Source organism: Phocoena sinus, chromosome 3 (genome assembly GCF_008692025.1).
Source record: "Phocoena sinus isolate mPhoSin1 chromosome 3, mPhoSin1.pri, whole genome shotgun sequence".
NCBI classification, from domain to species: domain Eukaryota; kingdom Metazoa; phylum Chordata; class Mammalia; order Artiodactyla; family Phocoenidae; genus Phocoena; species Phocoena sinus.
Genome location: NC_045765.1, coordinates 120,107,007 through 120,119,944, shown reverse-complemented (window position 1 = coordinate 120,119,944; position 12,938 = coordinate 120,107,007). Strand labels below are relative to the sequence as shown.

General features: G+C 42.3%; 1 protein-coding gene across 1 annotated transcript in view; it reads left to right on the top strand.

Moving 5' to 3' along the window:
- The window catches only part of MAST4 (microtubule associated serine/threonine kinase family member 4), a 572,191-nt gene that overhangs the window by 188,418 nt on the left and 370,835 nt on the right, over nt 1–12,938 (top strand).

Below are 12,938 nucleotides of genomic sequence, written 5' to 3'. Positions count from 1 at the left end.
TTTAGCATCTCAGGATGCCAGTGACATTTGGGTGTGTCAATCAAAGCATCTTAGTGGGCAAAAGAACGTTGCTGAGTAGGATTCATAATTTCTTCAAAAAGTAAGATACTAAGTGCAAATTGTCCTCACGTGTACTCAGGTTAAACAGTTGGCCTTGGATATACACAGTCAGACTCTTTTGGAGATGGGTTTTAGAAGAGAAAATCAAAGCCAGGAGAAGTGATACGATGTTCTTGTATCAAGTTTAAGGCCGCTGAGCCTTTTTTCACTATTGCTATGGTTACAAAACAAACAACTGAACCACATTTGAACATTCTAGGCAATGGGGAGCTAAACAAAAATGAAAAAATCCGAACCCTGGGAGAAATATAAATGAGAGACAGAGTGGAGAGTTAATAGGCACAGGCATAAGTATATGATCCTGTAAACTGTCAGTAGCTTCTGTGTGCGGGCTGTGATGTGGGGCTACAAAGACAGATGAGATACGGTCCCAGCTGACACTGAGTTTGCAATGTAGAAAAGCATATTATGTACAGAAATAGATGGCACCCTATACGCAGGCAGCCCCATAGAAGCAGGTGATTAATGGGGGGGAAGGTAAGGCTAGTAACGCCCCTGGTTGTAGATTCAATGCCAATGATGCCAAAATGGGTAAAGCATCCTGGAAGGGACCTGAGCCACCACGGAACACACACTGTGTGTTCAACACGGTGCTGGGCACTTGGTGTGTGTTACCTATGATCATCATCACTGGAGGTCTAGACATAGAAGCTCAGAGAGGGAAAGTAATTTATCAAGGGTTTCGCAGCTAATAGATGGTGAAACCAGGGTGCAAATCCCTGTCTGACTGGTTTCCCACTCTGTGCTCTTGAGTCCACTTGGTGAATGGAATGAGAGCCTCTTACTCCGAAGGGCCCTGAGCTGGAGAGTATTTGATCCAGCCTGAGAATGATATCGAGGAGGAGTGCTGTTGCCAGAAAGAGTTGTTTAGCAATGGAAAGTAGAGGGGATAATAAGTCATTGTTTACTGTGGGCCTTCTATTTGCCAGATGGTATGACAAGCTCTCTGTGTACATCCTAAATCGTCCTCACCGTCGCCCCAGGAGGTTGATCAATCATGTCCATTTTCTTTTTCTTTTTTTCGCGGTACACGGGCCTCTCATTGTTGTGGCCTCTCCCGTTGCGGAGCACAGGCTCCGGACGCGCAGGCTCAGCGGCCATGGCTCACGGGCCCAGCCGCTCCGTGGCATGTGGGATCTTCCCGGACTGGGACACGAACCCGTGTCCCCTGCATCAGCAGGCGGACTCTCAACAACTGCGCCACCAGGGAAGCCCAAACATGTCCATTTTTAAAGAGCATTTATGGGAAACTGAGGCTTAAGAGGTTAACAAGGTCACAGAGCCACTACATGGTAGTTGTCAGGCTTTGAATTTTAGATTTGAGTCTCGTGACTGGGGCCAAATGGTAATGGATTTGAATTCAGCAGTTTTACTTCAGCAGTTTAAAAATTGAACGTACGGTTGACCCTTGAACAACCCTTGAACAAGGTGGTTGGGGAGGCCAACCCTCTGTGAAGTCAAAAATCTGCAAACAGCTTAAAGCCTGCCCTCCCTACCCATGGTTCCTCCACATCCGTGTTTCCATATCTGCGGATTCAACCCTTCCACATCGTGTAGTACTGGTGTGTTGACCATTGAAAAAAATCCACAAATAAGTGGACCTGCGCAGTTCAAGCCTGTGTTGTTCAAGAGTCAGCTGTCTTTCCAGGATCCACAGGGGGCAGCCAACATGTTAGGATAGAATGACGTTTTGGGAATAAATAAATAAATAAATAAAAACAAAACAAACAAACAAAAAAGAATGACATTTTGGAAAGGGTTGGACTAACTGGGTTGAGCAGCCAGATTATGACAGGGGAGGAGGAAATGACTCCTACTCGCTTGATGATTATTTTGAAGAGAGCAAGATACTGGTCCTCCGGGAGGGTTTAGAAAGGGGTAGAGAATGCACATGGGGGTGAGGAAGGAGACAGAGAAAGAGAGCACAGGGAACTGACAGGTAGTTTAACAGCTGCTCCACATATCCGCAAAATGACTGAGAAAAAATGGTTCTATTTATCTGCCGTTTCCTTCCATATATCTTCCCAACAGCATTCATCAATATCTGTCATTTCCCAGGGGCTTTAGACATGTCTAGCAATTCTTTCTGCTGAATTATATTTCAATACAAGGATGGAGGGAGGCGAGATTGCACATGTTCGCTCTGACCTGTGCCTGGTGTCGCTTAGACACCGTCCCCACCCAGCTCCCTGGTGCCCTCACTCACACATCCTGCTTGGTGTCAGATTCTTGTTACCATGTTCTCATTAGAGTGGCTCTACTTAATACTTCCTTAAACATCAATTTTAAGTTGTAACATTAGCCTTTGGTCTGTACAGCTAGAGCTTAGAGCCAAACCATTCTGTACGTGTTGATAAGAATTTTAAATCCATACAATCACCCCTTGAAGAGAGACTACCTTGGTGGTCTAGGTGCAAGAGGGACTTGCTGGCGAGGGCTGGGTCTCATAGCAGAATGGGAGAAGTTGCTGGGTGTTGGTATACCGAAAGGCAGCAGTGCATGTACTGAAAATAATAGGAACACTGAAGCTTACTAAGCTCTGTCTCGTGTATTAACTCATATGATCCTATTATCTTCCCTTATTAGAATTTGGTAATCATGGTAGGTGAGAAGAAATATTTCTTCTTTAAGAACAAGTTAAGGGAAAAGAAAAGAGAGGCCAAATATATTTCTCTGTAAGTGTAGATTTGAATTGTTTCCATTTAAAAATAGACTGCGTGTTGGCATTTTTTGCCCTTTTGTCATTCGATGGCAAGGGTAACAGGGTGGCTCTCTGTAATTGAGGGTAAAGAGACCACTATCCCGTTGAATCATCTTGGCGCATTTCACTCTGAATGTTACTTTTGATTTAAAGCTGCAGTTGACAGTGTCAGCGGCAGCTTGAGATGCTGCTCCATAGCCTTGCGGTCTGTCCAGCGGCTTTGATTTCTGCATGGTAGACATGTTTGTTCTGGTATTTTTCCGCAGTCCCTAGCTCTCTCACGGTGTGGAATTGGGCTTTAGAGACTTGGTGAAATAATTGTCATGGACCCAGTCAGTCTGGGATTGCCCTAAACTGTTAGCATCTGCTGTTTGCTCTGCTTGCTACAAGCTTCCTTTTGAAGCATCCCCCTAACTTTGTCCTCAGGCCCTTGTGGTTAGTAATATTGCCTTGCCATTCTATGTTAAATATAGAATGCTGCCGCTAATATTCTAAGAAGTGAAATTGGGTATCTCTGGTGGAGTTGAGTCTAGCGGCAAAACAGTTTAGAGACTGCTGCACAGGGCGATTAATTTGATTCAGACCTTGATACCCCATTGGTGTCACTGTGCTCTGACAGCCAACCTCCCTAAAGGCATGTGTCCTCTCTCCATTCATCTTTCAGTTTCCTTGTCAGTTGGAGATCCCTGGCTGGTAGGCAGTGATGCCTTCAAGGACGTGGGGTCAAGCCTACGCTTTGGACTTTTTTTGTGTGAGTCAACACACACCACGTTTTCTTTTAAGGCTAGAATAGCAGCTCAATATAAGAGTCAGTGAACTTCAGCTCTCCCTGGTCACAAATCTGTTGGTTTCTCTAATTATATTTATTTATGCCATTAAGAAGAATGATTCAGCAGCATTGTCGATGCTGTCTAGGTATAGTTATTCTTTTGCGGTGGGGACAAGAAATTGGAAGTCAGTCACCCATGTGAGAGGGAAGATGAAAGGGACCGTGTCTCTGTGTTGTAGTAGCACAGTTGAAGATGAATAAAGGGAGGCTGTGATTGCCTGTGAGCACGACAGTCACTATGATGAGGGAACCGATGTTTAGAGCTGAGCAATGGGGCATGAAAGAGGAATATCTTCATGATGATGGAGTACACTGTAGGGTGATGGCTGCCGACTCATGGATTCTGCCTGGATTCTGCCAGTGACTTATCACCGTCTTTAAGCTTTCTCCATTTTGAAAGTTTGGAGGGGTCTTGAAAAACTCAGTTTCTCTGACTTGTGAATGATTTGGAGGACTTAAGTATAATTTGAGTATAATTTGTGAAAGCGGGTGCTGGTGTAGTTCACTGTGGATACCTCCTTTGGACAACAAAAAGGACTCCCTCATTTTTTCCTATAGAAGGTATGGTGGTTTTGGCTAAGCAAGGGAGGATATGTGTGTGTGTGTATGAAAATATACATGACAAAATTTACTATTTTAACCATTTGTACTTTATTGTATTTTAAGTATACAATTCAGTGGCATTAAGTACATTCGTATTGTTGTATAACCATCACCATTATCCACCTCCAGAACTTTTTCATCATCTCAAACTGAAACTCTGTACCCATTAAACAATAACGCCTCATTCCCCCCTCTCCCCAGCCCTCCAGTAACCACTGTTAAACTTTCTATCTCAATGAATTTGACTATTCCAGGAACCTCATATAAGTGGAATCATATGACATGAGTTCTTTTGTGTCTGGCTTATTTCACTTAGTACTTCTTCAAGGTTCGTCCGTGTGTCAATTTCCTTCCTTTCACAGGCTGAATCGTATTCCATTGGTTTGTATACGCCGCATTTTGTTTATGTATTCATCCATCAGTGGACAGTAGGGTTGTTTTCATCTTTGGACTATTGTGAATAATGCTGCTATGAACACGGGTGTACAAATATCTGTTCCAGTCCCTGCTTCCACTTTGTTTGTGTATAGACCCAAAAGTGGAATTAAGCAAGGGAGGTTTTAGTAGGCAGTGGGGAAGGTAAAGTGGTGGGAATGGCCCTCCTCCCACTTTAGTGGTGGATGTGAACTTTCTGGGGGCTGCTGTGAGAGCTTCAGTAGATGCTCAGGTCAGCAGCAGCCTGGTAGCCCAAAGGTAAAGCTAACAGATGAGAGATGTGAGCATACGGCACCAGCACAGTGCCAGCTGCCCATTGTTCTTTCTGTCCCTAGCCCCTTGCCTCCGTGATGCTGGCACCATTCTATTTCCCTCCCTCCTGTGGGCCCCCCTCGCTCACCAGAACCCTTGAGGGCAACACGTGGACCACCTCAGCTACCCTTTCTTCCCGGTGGCGACCTTAGAGGGATAAACAAGCTTTCCCAGAGTTCTTCTGTATAACTGAGCACCAGAAACCCTTTCTGAGCACTGCTTTGTTACGTAGTTCCTGAGTCTTCTGTTGTCTTTGATGTCCTGTTTGTAGTCAAGAGAGGTAACCCAGGGCTTCCCTGGTGGCGCAGTGGTTGAGAACCCGCCTGCCAATGCATGGGACACGGGTTTGAGCCCTGGTCTGGGAAGATCCCACATGCCGCGGAGCAACTAGGCCCGCGAGCCACAACTAATGAGCCTGCACGTCTGGAGCCTGTGCTCCACAACAAGAGAGGCCGCCATAGTGAGAGGCCCGTGCACCGTGATGAAGAGTGGCCCCCGCTTGCCACAACTAGAGAAAGCCCTCGCACAGAAACGAAGACCCAACACAGCCATAAATAATAAAATAAATAAATAAAAATGTTAAGTGGGAAAACAGTAAAAAAAAAAAAAAGAGAGGTAACCCAAAATGTAAGACCATGGACTGACTGCTCAATCTATATTACATTTCAGGTGATATGGAACTTTTTTACTAGAAGCTTTTAAATCTAGGCAGGAACCATTACTCTTCAATGACAAAGTAGGTCTCCAGAGGCTATATTTAATTTCTGCTGAAACTATTTCTGACCTGATATTTTCGTACTTCAGAGGGATACTTTAAGCTTCAAAGGGTGCTTTGAAAGCATGTATCTCACATTTGACGACCTCTTTATGGACGTCTTGCTTCTTGTTATTTTGAAATTCAGGATGAAAACAAAGGAAAACCCATTCCAGGAAAAAGACCATATGTACCCTAGGTAGACCTGGTCACAGTCTGAGTCTTAGTAATCTACTTATTGTCATATATAAATGGCTGGAGATATTTCTACTTATTCTGTTGAGTAGAGGCCCTGTGACCAAAGGAGAAACAATAACCAGTATAAAAAGCCCATTCCAATAACCCATAGCTCTGTGGTTGAAGCTTGACAAATTCTAGTTTCACTCTGGCCAACAGATTTCAGCTGTCATATGGACCTCTATTTATTGCCTTTAAATTTCTAGTTATGTCAGTAGACAGTATCTAATAAATGTTTTAATAGGCATATTGGAATTTTAGCAATGTGTTTCCGAAGAACACAGAGCTGATCAAAGTTCCAGTTGTAACAAAAAGCTCGATGTGGTATTAAAATAGAGCAGCCAGATTGCTAGGCAAGCTCACCTCTCCTACAACAAAGAGGGAATGGTATTGTCCATTAATTTCCACCCTGTGCAGCTGAATAATGCAGTTGACAGATGCTAATTTTCTCAAATTGTAGGCAGCAAATGATGCATGAATATGTAGCAGCAACACACTTTTTAGAGGCCCTTGGTAGTCATCAGAAAGTGAATTTGTGTAAAGTTTGATGTAATCACTACCAACTATGGCACAATGCTAATGCCTTCTAATGACTGCCTTGAATCCATCTGTTGTCCTCTTTTCCCTATTAACACTAATGGGGGTCCAGGCAGGAATAAAACATCCCATGTGTTGTGCCAAGAGACCCTCTAATTTGTAACATTCATAGGATTCCTACAGACGAGACTTGTGCAAGAATAACGACATCTAAAATCTAACTCATGACAGGACGATAAACATTTCATCACATATGCATATAAACGCTTCCTAATTTTGTTATTTGTTCCAAATAACAGAATTTTATTTCTTGCTCACCTTGTCGTCTCTCATGTGTTGCATATCTCTTTGTGTTTCTTATTTGTTTAAGTTTATATGTATTGAATGCCCATTGTATGATGTATTTTCTTTTTTAATCTTAGAACCTCTCCGTAAGTTTACCCCTACTTTACAGCTGAGGAACACGAGGCTTGAAGTTCATGAATAAGTGATGGAATCAGTTTGGGGGGTCAGAATAGGCACTCAGCAATATGACTCTGTGTCACCCCTAACTAGAGCAATTACTTTTACCATTATTGGCAAGGAGCTTTATGTCTTGTATGAAGGTTTGAAGACATATAAGTATATGGGCTAAGTTCAAAAGTTAGTTCAGACTTAGTTCAAAAACTGATCTGTTAATGAACATGAGTTAGGGTCTATTGAAGTAACAAAAAAATGGAAGGCTGACCAAGTCTCACCTTGACCAAACCCTCGCCAGGCTCCTCCGAGCCCTCTCTCTCAATTAGGCCCCCCAACCTTGGCCTACAAAGACTCGAAGAACACTAACAGTCTCTAACAGCTCAAGGCCACATCCTTAGGATGACCCTAATCCCCTTAAAGTGCCTGCCTCAGAAAACTCCAGGCTACCAAAAATTTTTACTATTTGTTCATGCCAACAGATAGGGCCTCTGTCTCCCAGTCTCTGTGGAAAGGTAGAATCCAAACTTCGGTCCTTGCCAGCTAGCAGACAGAGCTGGCCTGATCGCAGTTACACTGACTAACCCTTCCTGTTTTTCACTTCCCTGGCTCGACCCAGCCCTCGCTTGCTGCCTGCCCTACTCCCTCATTCTCCTGTTAAAACACCCGGTTACTTCTGTACCAATCGAAGACGAACAGAGTCCATGCTGGACTCTTACTCCCTATTGCAGTGGTTATTACTGATTAAAATCCGTCCTTACCGCTTTAAGTAGTGTCTGACTTTGTTTATCTTCGACCAGGCACACCTATGGTCTTGTTACCGAGATTAGACTTACACATGAGATAGCAAGAAATGAAACGTATGTGGCCTTGAGAGAGTAGCATTGACATATATACACTACCGAATGTAAAATAGATAGCTAGTGGGAAACAGCCGCATAGCACAGGGAGATCAGCTCGGTGCTTTGTGACCACCTAGAGGGGTGGGATTGGGAGGGTGGGAGGGAGACGCAAGAGGGAGGGGATATGGGGATATATGCTGATTCACCTTGTTATACAACAGAAACTAACACAACATTGTAAAGCAATTATACTCCAGTAAAGATGTTTAAAAAAAACCAAAACTGTATGTGGCCGAGTTAGACTGAGGGATTTCAGAGAAGACAGCATACTTTTCCCATTGGCCATGGTCTCGGCTTACTTGAAAGTGCTCTGTGAGATCTAACAAAACTGAAAGGTTCAAAGTGTGGTTTGGCGCTTATGGAGAGAAGAGAAGGGACATGGCTCTGGTTCCTTGAGTCCCCTCCCCCAGTGCTTGTTCTGGATCTGTCCAGTGTCTGGCTTCCTACTTGAAGCATGCCCTGGCTTATCGAGCAACGATGCTAGCATACACAGGGATCGCCTGCACTGAGGATTTATTCAGGGCTGTCCCTGCTTTTGTTCTGCCCTCCCACTGGCTTCAGAAAGGGGGCATCTGCCAGTCACAGCTGTTGTGACTTTTATCTTGGGACCAGGATGAGGATTCTCGTGGTTCCCTTTTGCTCCCATTCTCCGTGGAACCTCTTCCCTGGTTCCGTGCTTCCCCAGCCCAGACCCCTCCCTGATGCGGCCTGAGGAGCTACCATTTTGAGGAGTGGAGGGAACGTGCTCCTGGCTAGTTTGCCATGTTAGATTATGCAGCACATTTTTTTGATAGGAATCATTAAAAGCAATATTATATAATATCACATACAGAAATTAATGCAGAATAATTTAGTCCCAACCTCAAATACCTGCCAGCCAGCTTTATCAAAGCTTAATATTTGCCACATCCTTCAGATATATTAAAAAAATTAATACTGAATTTATTAAAACTACAAGTGAAGGGACTTCCCTAGTGGCACAGTAAGTAGTTAAGAATCCACCTGCCAGTGCAGGGGACACAGGTTCAATCCCTGGTCCGGGAAGATCCCACATGCTGTGGAGCAACTAAGCCTGTGTGCCACAACCACTGAGCCTGCGCTCTAGAGCCCACGAGCCACAACTACTGAAGCCCGTGTGCCACAACTACTGAAGCCCGCACGCCTACAGCCCGTGCTCTGCAACAAGAGAAGCCACCGCAGTGAGAAGCCCGCCCACCGCAATGAAGAGTAGCCCCCGCTTGCCGCAACTAGAGAAAGCAACAAAGACCCAACGCAGCCAAAAATAAATAAATAAAAATTTAAAAAACTACAAGTGAAAACGTAATACTATAAACTTTTATGTTCAACTAATAGATCCCATTATTTCCTGTAGATAACTTTTTAAACAATAAAATATTACAGCAATACTCCTCCCTGGACCTATTCCCCATTTTCCCTGCTAGAGATAACGACAATTCTGAATTTGCTATTTCCTTCCCACAGAGAAATACTAGTCTTTATTTTATTCCTAGTCATTATTTTTTTCTTTCTTTCTTTTGTGATCTGGTCTAAGAACCCATTACCATGTTTTATATCGTTGCTGTGGTGGTGGTGGTGGTCGGGATGCATCGATGGAACTGTAAAGTTCTCAGGATAACGTGAAGAGTCATAGTGTATTGACTGCTTTCCATGTCCCAGGTTGAGTGCCTTAAGTGCATTATATCATTTAATCCTATCTGCTACCATTTCCTATCTTTTCAGACAATTTTCTGAAAATAATTTTTATTTGAAAAATTATTTTTCAAATAGTATGCAAAATACATATTATTTACTTTAAAATATAGAATTATCCTGTCTTATAACTTGTTTTTTCACCTAAGCATATGTGATGAATATTTTCCTGTGGTGGGATCTGGGTTTCAGAGTAAGAATCCTGGTTTTACCCACTTATTAGCTGTGTGCCCTTGTCTAATTATGTAACCTCTCTGGACTTTAACGTGGAGGTAATATTACTTAGCACCCAAGAGCATGGGTAAGATGTTGCAGTGCCTGGCATATAGTAAGTCCTCGATGTATTTTAGCTATTATAGTATACTACAAATGAAATTTAAGAAAATCATCTGTTCAGTTTTATTGTTCCTGTTTAGACTTGATCAGGTATTAATCAAATAGTGTACTTTAACTGCATGTCAGTCAACAAACATTTTTTGAGCACTTAGTAAGTTACAGGCACTATGCCACGTCCTAGGGATACAGAAATAAATACCTATTTTTTCAGCTCTGGGGGATTATAGGGTTATAGTCTAATAATTATTTTCTACTAAAAGAATAAAAAAAGTGACTTACAGAATTCTTTTTTTTTTCAGAATTCTTTAATGAATTAAAATGTTAGCCCTTCAGATTTTTCCATGATTATATTAAATTCTAGTGTTTTTGTTTCTACACCAAGTTTTCTTTAAAACAAAGCATCTGGGGCAGAGCATTGGTCAGGCCAGAGTAGATTCATTCCATCATGTAAATCTTGACATCATGTAGCTTCTATACCTCCTATCAGGCCTTTTCTGAAACATGAACCAAAAAATATATAAAATATAAAATATAGGGAAAGACACAGGAGGGACCGGGGTGGAGGTGGGGAAAACCCTATTGATTCTGATGACTGGAGTTTGGTATATTTTTAACAAGTAATGTTTTTCAAATAGTGGGAGTTATTTCTATGTTAAAGAAATCATTTATTCATGTACTACTGATGTTGGCATTCCTAAATGCAGTCTGTGGTTTTCCTGTCCTTCTTTATTAATGTCCTGCTTTGGGGTCTAAAGGGGACCGATTTACCAAAACACCTGTTAGTCCAGCTTTTAGTTTATGTTTCAAAATAAGGCAAAGAAAAGAATTTTTAAAATTCTAGACTTTAAATGTAATACATCCTGCACATAAAAATATATGTGAGTGGTTCAAGATGGTGACTGGAACCACAGAGGGTCATTATATTTGAGTTTTCAGTGATAGCATTTATGCTTCAATTAATTGGTATTTGCTGTATTTATTTGCTGGGAAAATATCACAACCTATTATGTGGGGTTGTGGTGGGCAGGTGACAAAAGTAAGTATGATCCCATTTTTGCAAGAAAATACAGGTTACAGAAAGGAAGTCTGGCAGAAAAATTACTGAAATGTTGATTGTGGTTTTCCCTGGTATGATTATAGGTGATCTTTAAATATATATATATTTACATTTACTACTTGAGAGTGAAGAGAAACCAAAACCAAGCAAAAAAAAAAAGATACTTGTCATTTTTACTGCTGTTATGGCTAAATAGCTAACATGTACTGGGTGCTTCACTTAAAAAACCCGCTAATCTCCTCAACAACTTGACATAGTCAATCGTATGGTCTCCATTTTAGAGATGGAAAAACCAAGGCCAAGAGAGGTTGACTCACTTCGTTCCCCATAGCACTGAGCTACAGGTCAAGATCTCAAAAGTAGATCTAGTTTTCTCTAGAGTCTGTGCTTTTACTATATAATAAGAGAGTAAAAGAACAATTTTGGCAAAATAAAATACAAATTTTTGAAAGCACTTAGAGTGTTAGACCTCTTTTTTTTTAAAAAAAGTATTTATTTATTTGGTTGTGCCAGGTCTTAGTTGCAGCTTGTGGGCTCCTTAGTTGCGACACTCAGGCTCCTTAGTTGTGGCATGCGAACTCTTAGTTGCACGTGAGATCTAGTTCCCTGACCAGGGATGGAACTTGGGCCCCCTGCACTGGGAGCATGGAGTCTTAACCACTGTGCCACCAGGGAAGTTCCAGCATTAGACCTCTTAACGTGGACAGTTGATGGGAGCCGACCCTAGCTCCTGTACTGCCAATTAGCCTGTGGACTAATAGCAAACTAGTGTCAATGAAAAAATTAATCAGTTGATCTAAGAAAGAAATGGAAAACTTTATTCAAGCCAAATTAAGGGCTATAACCCAGGAACAGCCTCTCAGAAAGCTCTGAGAACTGTTCTACCCATTAGAGGTCAAAGCACAGTTATGTAGATTTCTAGAGACAGAGGTCTGTACATTAAATGATATAGATAGTTTGCATAATCCAGATCAGCAAGGACAAGGTGAGTAGTGGGTCATGGGTCATTGCAGCCCCTTACAAGATTCAGAAGGAATGTTATCTTTTAAGGAGTTGTCTTGTTGGTGCTAGGAGAATGTTGCTGTTTATGGTTGAGCAGGTATTCCTGCTGATGGAGAGGTTTGGTTGATGCATAATGCAGATATACAGTGCACAGTAGAGGGGACAGAGGAGGCCAAAGGGCAGAGAAAATTTGTTATGTTTATGTTTTTCTTGTCTTGCCATAAAATATGAATTTTCACACTAGTTAATGTATTTCAGCAGTTATTAACCAGTGGGTGCTTGTTAAGTGCATGCCTGAGGAAAGAGAGGGGGGTTCTTTTACAAGGAACAGATCTGCTGGGGAGAATCCAGGGCACGAATGTTACTTCTGCTGCAGGGCCACCAGCCACACGTGCTGCAGTCCCTCACGATTCCGGAAGGTACAAAGCCGGAGTCCCCACACGTGCAGCCCGTAGATGAGATTCTACGGGTGGCCTGCCGTCTTTTCATTGTCTTCACGTGTTTTGGGGGAGAGACGTACCCATTTGTTCTTTCATCATTCAACAAATATTTAAGGAGCACCTACTATGACCAGTCATTGTGCTACAGATAAAAATCAAACATGGTCTCTGCTTTTACTGAGCTTCATTACTATGTGAATATTCATGTCCCTCCTAACTTAAAGGCTTATGTGTGGATAACTAGTCTAATCCATGTACTAAAGAAGTAATACAGTGTGAGTTGGTTCAGCTGTTTGACTTTTAAAGATATACACATATATATGAGAGTTCAAGGTTGATGGAAATTGCTCGGTGAACCTACACTAACATTAATGTCCTGATTTATGCAAATGGGTACCATCACATGTCCTGTGGACATGGTTGGATATACACCAGTTCTTCAGAGAGAGAAGCTGGGAGAAAGGGGCACCAGCCCCATTTCAGCTTGAAAGACTTACAGCTCTTCCT